The sequence below is a fragment of the Lutjanus erythropterus genome, chromosome 5 (genome assembly GCF_056507025.1).
Source record: "Lutjanus erythropterus isolate fLutEry1 chromosome 5, fLutEry1.hap2, whole genome shotgun sequence".
NCBI lineage: Eukaryota > Metazoa > Chordata > Actinopteri > Lutjaniformes > Lutjanidae > Lutjanus > Lutjanus erythropterus.
The window spans coordinates 15,413,686-15,424,937 of record NC_139321.1 but is presented as its reverse complement, the minus strand read 5'-3'; the positions used below and the strand labels follow the sequence as shown (position 1 = coordinate 15,424,937).

General features: G+C 39.1%; 2 non-coding genes across 2 annotated transcripts; both read right to left on the bottom strand.

Moving 5' to 3' along the window:
• Positions 1-5,868: 5,868 nt before the first annotated feature.
• trnam-cau (transfer RNA methionine (anticodon CAU)) lies at positions 5,869-5,941 on the bottom strand. The gene has a single exon. It is a non-coding gene; the product is annotated as a tRNA-Met (tRNA).
• A 734-nt stretch (positions 5,942-6,675) lies between these two features.
• Positions 6,676-6,748, bottom strand: trnam-cau (transfer RNA methionine (anticodon CAU)). The gene has a single exon. It is a non-coding gene; the product is annotated as a tRNA-Met (tRNA).
• Between the last annotated feature and the right edge of the window lie 4,504 nt (positions 6,749-11,252).

The following is an 11,252-nucleotide window of genomic DNA, read 5'->3' as shown; positions in this document are numbered from 1 at the left end:
TATAAATTCTTGACTAAGGGCCAGAAATGTATTTAGTGTGGTCACTGTGACCTTTGACCTTTGAGCACCAAAATTTGATCAGTTTGTCTCTGAGTCCAAGTGAACATTTGTGTCAAGTTTGAAAGAATTCCCTCAAAGTGTTCTTGAGATATAGCATTCACAAGAACGGGGCAGACATAAGGTCACAGTGACTTTGAACTTTGACCACCAAATTTTAAATCATTTCATTTTCATAAAACCTTAAAGGCATGAAGTTAATAAAAACAGTTCTTAATTCTGCCCCAGAATTAGACAGATAAGTCCAGTAGTATTTGAAATTAGCTGAGGACAAGCTCACACACCCATTCACTCATGGTGGGGTGATGATGGGGATAATAACCGTTTGGGCTTTATTCAGCCTAAGAGGAATACCTGAAGACACAACTATGGGCTGAATAAGTCCTTTTTACTCCTCTGCATGTTTTTTAGATAAATCCTTTTCCCATATTTGTCTTTACAGTTAATATTCATCTCAAAAGATGCTTGAATAAAACATCAGAGATGAGGCAGTAAAGGACAGAGCTCTTTGTTGTGACAACGCAAATATAACATCTAGCATTTTTATCAAAGAAAGATGGGTTTCAGTGGGGTTACTGCATTAATTACACAGCAGAGGTTATCTTCACAAGTAAATCTCTAAATGCGCCGCTGTGATAGATTATTTAAGCAGTTACTGGCTTGACCCTCGAGGGTTGATTTCTTTTGGAGAACAACGTGACAGAGTTCAGTTCAACAGTCCTCTGAACATTAATGAAGTGCACAGGAATATATACAGTCTGGAATGAAAACTAAATAAAGCTAAATAAAGCTTGAGAGAGGCTTACCTGGTAATGAGAAGGTAGATATCATGGTTGGTTACAAAACAGCAGGGATGTATATGAGACAGAAACACGTTGTGCACACAGGAATACTCAAGGTCGGATACACATTCAGCGTGTGATGAGAATGTAATGTAACAAAGACACATAATATTTCACAACACATGCTTATACTGTGGAGAGTCAATACTACATCACTGTAATTAGCAATATGTAGAGAAACTGTGAGTGTTTGGAACACACAGATGCATAATGGAGATGTGGTTTACGCTGCAGGAGGAGTTTAATTTTACAAGGTTTTAGATCACCATTTGAAATCCATTGTAAAGCTGCTGTTGTAAAGTATTAAAAATAATTGAAAAGCAAATCTTATTAAAATATTCTATGTTCAAAGCATTTGATTTCATGTTTGGTTCTATATTGTATTAGTAGAGTATTGTGTGTATTGATATTGGTCACTTTTTAAACACTGTTTAGGCAGTCATTGCCACCTGTAGAGGGATCACGCTCCTCTCCCTCATTCAATACAGATGAGTGAAGGCAAGAGCTGCATGTGGTTGCCTTTCTTCATCCTTTCCCTCCCATTAGTTTGCCTTATTTAAGGTATTTTTTGCTGTGTTACTGTGGTTATTTATGGAGGAAAAATACTATTTTGCTATTGTTCAGGGCAGCCCTGGTGAGCCTGTAAACAGGATGAGAAGTTTAAGACTATTTAAGACTGTCTGCACACCCCTCACATTACCAGATAATCAGGGCCAAATATTGGTGGTAACGTCCCAGACCAGATTTCTCTTTGGATATTCAGGAGGGTTGAATGTGCTTAAAACTCCTGTAATCTGACCCCAGTTTAATCGCTTAATTCCACAAGGCACAACTGCCTCACAGTACGGATGCTTTACATCAGCTGGAGCAGATTCTACAGATTCTAGTGCTTGTGATTCCACCAGCAGCACCTCAGTGCATCCAAGAAACAGCTCTCCATTCCCCTCCACTCCAAATACGTGTGAACTCTATTTCAGACCAGTGCTGTGCCGGTCTGCCAGAGCAGATCGAGCAGGCAGGAAGTCAGACACAGAAAAAGCAGAGCAAATCTGGTCAATTTTCAAAATAAAAGACCCTGTGTTCATAAAAACAGACAAAAAAGAAACTGTTTAACAACTCAACCTACTTAACCTTGCTCGAAGGACAAAAAGCAAGAAAGGATGACCAAATCAACAAAATCTGAGCGGGTCAACATAATCAGGCGCGCAAAATGCTCCCCCGCTGAAACGCTTCTGAAACGCAGCTGGTGGCATGCAGCCGTGTGGAAGATGGATCAAAACTGTGGCAGAGATGTGTCACGCCCTGTGGATTCAAAGGGTAAGACTGAAAAAAATGCTGAGTTAGAATCTACTCCTGGACTCTTTAAGGCTAAACAAGTTCACAGAAATGTACAAGGAATTCTAGAAAACAAAAGCAGCTGGATATTCATCTGAAACTTTTGACAGTTATGCCTTTAAAATCAAGGAGAAGTAAGAATCTGGAGTGAGATGGAACAACGGCCATGATTTCTCTTGCTTATGCCACTTTGTGCCCCAAATGAGTGCAGCTCAGTGCTAAGATCATTTGTAAGCTAAGCACAGGCTGTGCGGGGGATACAAAGATTAGAGGAAGTTGGATATCAAAGCGAGCACTCGTGAGAGGCTGCTGTGCCTTTCCCACAGGTTTTGTTCCATTCAAACATAAACGATGAATGCATCCAATGGAGCGTATGTCTGTATTATGAGGAGCTATTGATGCATTCCAATGATATTAGTTTTCCATCTGAATAGAAAACGGAAAATCCCTGATGGTTTCCAGAATCAGAAATTAACACGTCTGACGGTTGTGGAGAGATGATCCCCCAAATGTGAAACCACACAGTCACATGTCAAACCCAAATTTTCATAAAGACCTAAAACTGAGGCAACCATTTGCTAGTTTCAGTCGACTGACAGGTATCAAATAATAAATAAAGACAGTCAAAGCTTTTTCTCTGGTTTGAGTTACCTCAGATTTAGACAGGGTTAAATTCAACAGAGTAACCGAATGCGAGGCCACGTTAGAACAACATGTGGAACAAAAAAAGTAGCCATTTACTGTTATACATTAATGTTTCAGCCACACTCTAAGAAATAAGTCCTTTTAGAACCTCTCATAAAGGTTATGCTGGACCCCTTTAAGAGAGTTCTATCTAGAACCCAATAGAAAGGGTTATACCAAGAACCATCTGTGCAAGTTTTCAATCGGAACCCCTACAGCAAACCCTTCCATGGTGTAGTGGTTCCACCTAGAACCTAGAATCTCAACCCGCTAAGGGGGTTCTGTTGAGAACCTTTATATATTTCAAAGTTTTAATCTAGAACCCACCCAGGGAGTTCCACGGAGAACCATTTTATATTCAAAGGGTTTCTATTAAGGGCGTTCTATCAAGAACCTTTTTACACTCCCAGGGTTTTTATCTCAAAACCATCCAGGGGGGTTCTATAGAGGACCTTTTATATTCCACGGGTTTTATCTAGAACCCACCGTGGGCATTCTACTGAGAACCTTTTATCTTCCAATGGTTTTATCTACAGCCCAGTGAGAGGGCTCTATCGAGAACCTTTTTGTATTCCAAGGGTTTATTCTAAAACCCAGATCAGAGCCAGCTGGGCTCTCAGAGATATGAGAAGAGATAGCCTATAATCAGGCACGTAGCTGTGGGTGGGCCCGGGCCCACACAGCACCAGTGGTGGACAGGAACCAAATATAGGGTGCTTTCACATCTGTACTCTGGTTTATTTGTTTTGGACCGAGGGAGAAAAACCAGTCACAATTTTCTGTATTTTACAGAACAGTAGTAAGACGTGAAAAGCAGAACTTTGTATTGATTAGACAAAATTAGACACAATTTCTTTTTAATAAAAGAGTATTAGATTCTTATTAGACTTCATAAAGGGTAATTAGGAACACATTACAACAGAACAGTAGTGTAAATTTAAGTGTATTATTTTCCATGGTTAGAGCCTTATTAGACTTTTTAGTTTACAGTACAGTTCTGTTGTCATGTGCACCTAATTATCCTCTATGAAAGTTGAATAAGGGTGTAGTAAAGAGTCTTTACTGTCTAATGAACATATTATATACTGTATAATTTGATACAAAGTATGACTTGTTATGTCTCATTACTGTTTTTTGTATGGTTTTTAGTCTGATTACTGTCTAATAAACTGTCTAATAAAGAACATATGTCTAATGTGATACAAACTACAGCTTATTACATCTTATTAGTGTACTGTAAAGTGTGACTGAAAAATAATGCATTGGTGCAGTTTGCTCTGTTTCCTTTCAAAAAACATATAAACCGTACTACAGTCTGCTTGACAGCGAACCAAGGCCCACCTTTTCAAACTGTCTTGGTCTGGCCGTTTGGTCTGCATCAGGGTTCGACTGACCACTTTCGCAGCAGCCTAAACAAACCGCGATAACCTGACGAGCAGTTCAAGGTGACAGAGGTGCTGCCTGCTGCACCAGTGAAGCTAGAAAAGCTTATATTAACAATTCAGCATCTGTGCTCAATATTTACAACGATGAATCTGCCCACCAAAGTATTCACACAAAGGCTGAACAACCTTAGGTGCTTTGTGTCATGAGCCAGCAGTAAGGCCATAACAAAAAAAAGGGGAATGCAGTTACAGGAAACACAAGGCTAAAACTACACTGTAAAGAAAGAAATAATACAGTGCATCTGGTAGCCAGCTGAGTGAGAAATGCGTGTGTCCATGGATGAATGTCAGGTATGGTGTCAACTCTGAAGAGCATAAAAGAAGGTTGAGCAGGAGAATCGACATGAGTTGTATGTTTGTCATTTTTATACAAATCTATTGGCACTCTATGTTTAACAGCTTGTACCATGTGTCTGTACCATGAATCTGAACTCAGAACCTTCAGATTATGAGACTGACGTGCTGCCTGCTGCATCAACGAGACTAAAAAAGAGGAGACTGAGAGGGGTTGTCACAGTTGCAATTGTGGAGCGACTTGCTTTTTAGAAATGTCTGCTTCCTGCTTCCCTGCCAACGACACATTCGGGGCTTTTGTCAAATATTAAATGTTGAGCAATAACTATTTAACTTGACAGTTCATTCTTGCCCTTGGAAACAGCAGTTGAGAAAGTGCTCTCAGCACAGCATCCAATTATTTGGTTATTCATTGTCGCATTTTAGTTCTGGAAGGGTTTCTGTTCACACTGACTTTTTACAAACAAAAAAGTTATACAGAGTGGCAGGTAACTCATTGGTTGGGCAGTTTTGGTAGATTGTGTTCTTGCATCATCAGGACCCATGTGGGGAAATTAAATTCTGGTGACTGACTGAAGTTCATGTAGAACCTTGATGCTTCTGATGTGCAGAAGTGGCAAAAGTACACACATTTGCTTCTCAAATTAGAGGACAAATACTTGTTAAAAAAAAACTGTTAAAAGAAGAGGCGCTGATTCAACTTCTTTTCTCAAGTAAAAGTGAAAAAATTCAGGCTCTGAAATGTACTCAAAGAATAAAAGTAAAAAGTGACGCTCTGAAGGGCATTTCTATCATTTCATCTTGTTACGTCTCCCACATTTTTTTCATCCCATTACGTTTTTTTGTCTTTTCATATATTATACGCCATTTTCTCTGGTTCTATCTTTTATGCCTTTTTTGTCTTATCTTTTTTGTCTCGTTTCATCTTTTTTGTCATGTTGCATCTTTTACAGAATTTTTTATCATTATGCCTTTTTACGTCATTTTCATCTTGCTGCATATAGCTACGTCATTGTCATCTTATTACAATATTTATGATACTTATCAGGGTTTTCTATTTGTTATTGTTCCATCCATCCAGGGTTCAATTAACAGCTTTCACAACAGCCCAAATGAACTGGACTAACCTGGCAAATGGTTCAAGGGGACTGCTAGCACTCTTACATGTGTCGCCACTATTGTGTTGTGTTTTCATCTGACAATAAATCAGCTGCCCCGTGTGAGATTTGAACTCACGACCTTCAGATTATGAGACTGACGCGCTGCCTACTGCGCTAACGAGGCTTGAAAGCATCTTTATTGTGTTTGAGAAGAGTTGTCACAGTTTCGACAGTGGAGCAACTTTATTTTTGAAGTGTCTGCTTACTGTGCCAATGAGGCAGTTCAAGCTCTTGTCTCACATTAAATGGCTGTTCAACTTGACAGCTCATTCATGACCTCACAGACAGAAATTAACAAAACAACCTTAACACTGGCCTTCTCATCCTGGGAGCTTTCTTGTCCGTGTTAGTGTAAGAGTTGACGATTGGTAAAAAAGATGGGACCTGTCTGAAGGGCACATAAGACTAAGAATACAACTACAACCAAGAAATAAAGTGCATGTGGTAGTCTTTTTGGTCAGTGGCGAATATGTGTGCATGGATGAGTGCGAGGAATGCTGTCAGAGATTTACGCTGGATGGTGTTAAACAAACAAAGATGAGTAGGGGAGAAGCTGGACTGATAGCACCTCTTGGACTGACACAGATGCACCAAAAATGAAACAGTACTGACAGAATGTGGTTGTATTTGTAATGTTTCAACAAGTTCAGCAATCAAAAGTTTAATTTTCTATTCTTACACCATGTAATTGGTAAGTACTTTTAACAGCACACTTTTTGCGTTGAAAAACATTTTCACATGAATGCTGCCCCACGTGATGTTTCTGTCAGACTGAGTTTTGGCAGCAGTTGTGTGTTTTTTGCAGATTGTTTTTCTGAAAATCTACTGCAGTGTATTGTGGTCAGTCTTCAAAACCACTGCCCCGTGTGAGGCTTGAACTCACGACCTTCAGATTATGAGACTGACGCGCTGCCTACTGCGCCAACGAGGCTTGAAAAATGCGCATAGTGATTGAGAGAATTTGTTACACTTACAAAAATGACATGACTTGATTTTTTTTAAATGTCTCTTTATTGTGCCAACAAGGTAATTGTTCTCTGGTGTCACAAAGAGGTCGCTAAGAAAGAACTGACTGGAAACATCATTAGTATTATTAGACTGAATGTCAACACAATTTTTAATGTTAGTGTTTATGAAATTGTCAGCATAAATATATACATGGCTTATACAGATCAATTATACAATCACCTCTGAACATATTTCATGATCAACATTTATTTCTTTATTTTATATTGATTTATTTGTATCCCACAGAGATCCTGTTTCAATTTCACTGTTGATCACAGGACTGGAACGTCACAGAATAATAAGTCAACGGGAGCGAGCAGGAGCGGGAATCGTAGTAACAACAGGTACTTGTCAGGACTGGGCAGGAGTGAAAATCCACTGAGAGTTCACTTGAAAGCAGGCGGAGACCCACCTTTTCAAGTGGTCTTAGTACAGCTGTTTGGTCAAGACTGGTGTTCAATTTAATCAAATCAAACAAGTTAGGTAAAAGCAACCTTATTATTATCATTAGATTTTTCAGCACTTATATTTAACATGAGTATATCCATTTTACACCTGTCTATACTTCTACTTTACTATATTTCAGAGGTAAATACTGTACTTTTTACTTCAAATTATTTTTTGATCCAGTTTAAAGTGTGCCATGAAGTACACATATGATATTGTAAATTTAAAAGATAATTTTCCAAGTCAATACAGTGAATACTGAAATCTTAGACTATGATACATAACTAGAAAGACTACACACTCAGAAGTCGTGATTTTCTCCCTTCAAAAGCTAACGTTAGCTGCTGAAGCTACGATGCCTGTGTGTTTTCATATGGGGATGTAGTGACAAAACAGCAGGTCTTACTTGTTCTTTCTTTTCCTGGCTTTCCTGGCATAGTTCAAATTGTAATAAAAAATAATTTGTCCCTCACCATAGACAACCGTGAACATTTTTTCAAAATTTAGGTCCGATGGGGCACATCAGAAGAGGTGTGACTTTGGTACTACAGGCTTTTGACCCCCTACAAAAATGTCTTTTCCTTGTCATGTTTCAGATGAGTTGTTAGCTTTCCACCAGAGACATACTCAAATTCATTTCACAGTCATGGTTTCATTATACTGAAAACAAATGTATGCATCCCACGACCTGCCAGATTTAACTGGTGGTACGTTGGACCAACAAACTGTATACAAAGTAGTTCACACTAGCTCCACTTTGAGCAGCTATAACACTAAAATGCTCCTTACACATTGATGCAGTAATGATCTAATAATTCATTACCATTTCCATCACAGAATCACTTTTACTTGGATACATGGATCTGGGAGGCCCTGAGGAAAATTGGTGTGGCACTTCAATGCGACATGAAATGCAAATTATATTTCCATCATCACATTTCATTATTTTCACTTTCAATAGCCTACATTTCATACATTGATTGGCTACTGCATCAAACTGTGACCCCCTAACAAGTGTCTGTCAGGTTAAAAAAAAACAACTTGCAGGAAGCTACTGGTTGCATGGCAACCAGGAAAAATGAATCAACTCCCACTTCATCAGACCCCAGGGGACAGATACAGTGATCTGCCTGCAATTTTTGTGAATTTAATGTTGAACTCCATTATGAGATGAATAACGAATCCTATGACAAGCTCATGGGTTTTCTTGTGCGGTCCTCAATCAGATGCTGGCTCCCTAAATTGGCACTCAGTTATCAAAACTTTGAGTTCCCCCTGACTTAAAAGTAAGATTTTTACCTTCTAACAATCTCCCAGACATGATTGGGACTGCCCTAATAATTTAAAACCTGAGTGGGATTTGCAAGTGTCTGGACTAAATGTCAATCAATGGACCTGAGTAGATTGCAGCAGAGACTAATGGATGGAAATCATGAAGCCGGGGCTGCTCACACGTCTGCAAGAAGGCTGATGGGAATGCGCCCAGAACTAATCAGGCTTCAATGTGTCACTAATGTACTGATGAAGAAGGAATGATGATTGCTGGTGAGATAGAGAGAGAATGTGTGCAAGAGAAAGACAGAGAGCTATCATGTGTGTTGGTGATGCATAGCTCCAGCCAGAAGTGGGACCAAGTCATTTTTTCCCAAGTTACAAGTAAGTCTCAGGTCTTTGTACTCAATTCCCAAGTCCTAAACGTTGAATTTCAAGTGCAAAACAAGTCAAAATGTGCAACCACAATTTCAAAAACATTTCACAGATTCAGGGAATCAAGGCATATATCAACAAGATCCAGAAATGCTGCAAATTTCTCTGGGCACAAGTATATCTGAGATGGACTGACACAAAGATGGGAAAGAATTTTACTTTCAAAACACCAAAATAATTTGTGTTCTTAGTTCACAAATGAGCGTGAACCCAAACTGAGCATTGTTAAAAGAAAACGTGATGTAACACAGTGGTAAACATGACCTTGTCCTAACTTTTGGTACCAACTGGAGAATAATGTGTTGACTTGCTGAGGATGAATAGTATTAATGTTACTTGGTTCAGGAAATGATGGGTAATTAATTGATTTGCAGATTAACACTGTTTAAATATTAGACTTTTTATCTTTGGGCTTGGGGGTAGGTATAAAGTATTTTCAAGTCAAAAGACTCAAGTCCAAGTGAATTCACAAGTCATTAGTGTTAAAAGTCCAGGTCAAGTTGCAAATCTTTTTGATTTTGACAAGTCAGATTGAAAGATATTGCACCATTATTTTCTAATCTTGTTGTATGACTATGTTGATAAGAGCAGATAGTCAGTGTGCAATATTTTTATGAGTGTATGAAACTAGGCGTTTAAATCAGCCAGGCTCTTAAAACTCCTGAAATCAGTGCCTGGTTTTCAGTTTCATATTGATGCTATTTTAAGGGAGAGGAGATTTCTGTCATTGGGGGCTTGTACGATTCTGCCTATTTTAGCTTTCAAGGCATAATTGTGCACCGGCTGCTGCATTTCTAATGCAGGATAGATGCTCATTTCACAGAAAAGCTTTCCAGTGCTGGCAACTTAGCTGACATTCCTATCCAGCTTGACTAACAGTGAAGATGGAGGCAGCCGTAATATCAACTGGGACTTCCTGATGGTTTGAGGGTTTTGAGAGTAGAAGCAGGCGATGCACCGAGGGGAAAGACCTGCCAGGCCGAGGGCAGAAACTAACAGGGTTTTCTACTTTCACACCACGCTTGGTTACCATTTCTGTTGTTTACTTATTGATGCGGATTGATTTTTGCTGTGTTGTCTAGTGAAAGTAATGGGGGCTGAAGAGGAATTTGTACTATTTCAGAGTGAAGACAGAAGAACTTTTCATTGCTAGCAGAGCAGAGCTTTCCAGGAACTGAGGAGAGACGGTCGGTTTTATCATTGGCTAGAATGTGGATTAAATTTAAAGGTAACAAATAAGAGGTAATGAAATTCGAGTTTAAAATACGAATGATGGGGTTTTCGAAGTGGGTCAACTTGAACAAAGGCACACTTTTTATAGTACATGTGCCTTATTGTATTATAGACTGTACTGCATTCAACCAGCAACATTATGCACAACTGCATGCACACCCAACAGCTGGATATATGGTCTCATATGGTCGCATTTTATCACTTTCACCTGAAGCCAGTGCAAGTAACAACTTTAAGAAAGTTTTCGGACAGTCATGTTGGCACATTTTAATTCCCGAAGCTCTAAGAGAAATCCTGTCATGCTGTGTAAATAATGAGATGGACTCACCACAGGCTAAATGGAATGAATTATGTAAAGGTCACTTTTCTTGCTTTCTTGGCAGCAAACTCAGCAGCAAGATCTGTGTAATTCATCTTGGATGTAACATCCTTTTCAATAGACAAAATAAGGACTCCACACAGTCTGTCCTGATACACTGATGGAAGCAAATAGTGATTTCAACTTCCGAGACTTCAAAGTCAGAATTGTTTCCAGATAGATAGGGAATTTAAAATATGCTCAGTTATGGGAGTACAGTGTCAAATTTGGTGCAATGTGGCCAGATGATGGCACTATAACAAAAAACCTTTGGCCTGTAAGTTTTGAACCTCAGAAACATTTTTTCCTGGATTCTGTGGATCCAGACAAATCTCTCCATATAAGCCACATCTGTTGTAGATTTTATTTTTTGGCCCCTACATCAAAGAGAGAAAGTCCACAGGAGTCCAATATGTCTTACGCTGAAACTGGTTTAATAATACTTGGCTAAGGAGAATGAAGGAATAATCGGTACATGATTTGTCCTGACGTTCCCTTCAGTTCTGGAGTTTCAGTCCTCTGGGATAGTCTTTAAACATTCACAGATAAGGTCATGATGAACCTGTGCCCAAATAAGGTCAGACCCAGAGCATACAGTATTAGCCTATTGGTCTGCAAATCCAAACACAAGTTTTATGAATACACAAAGTCTGAGACCACAGCTTGGCACTCTTTGCTCCCA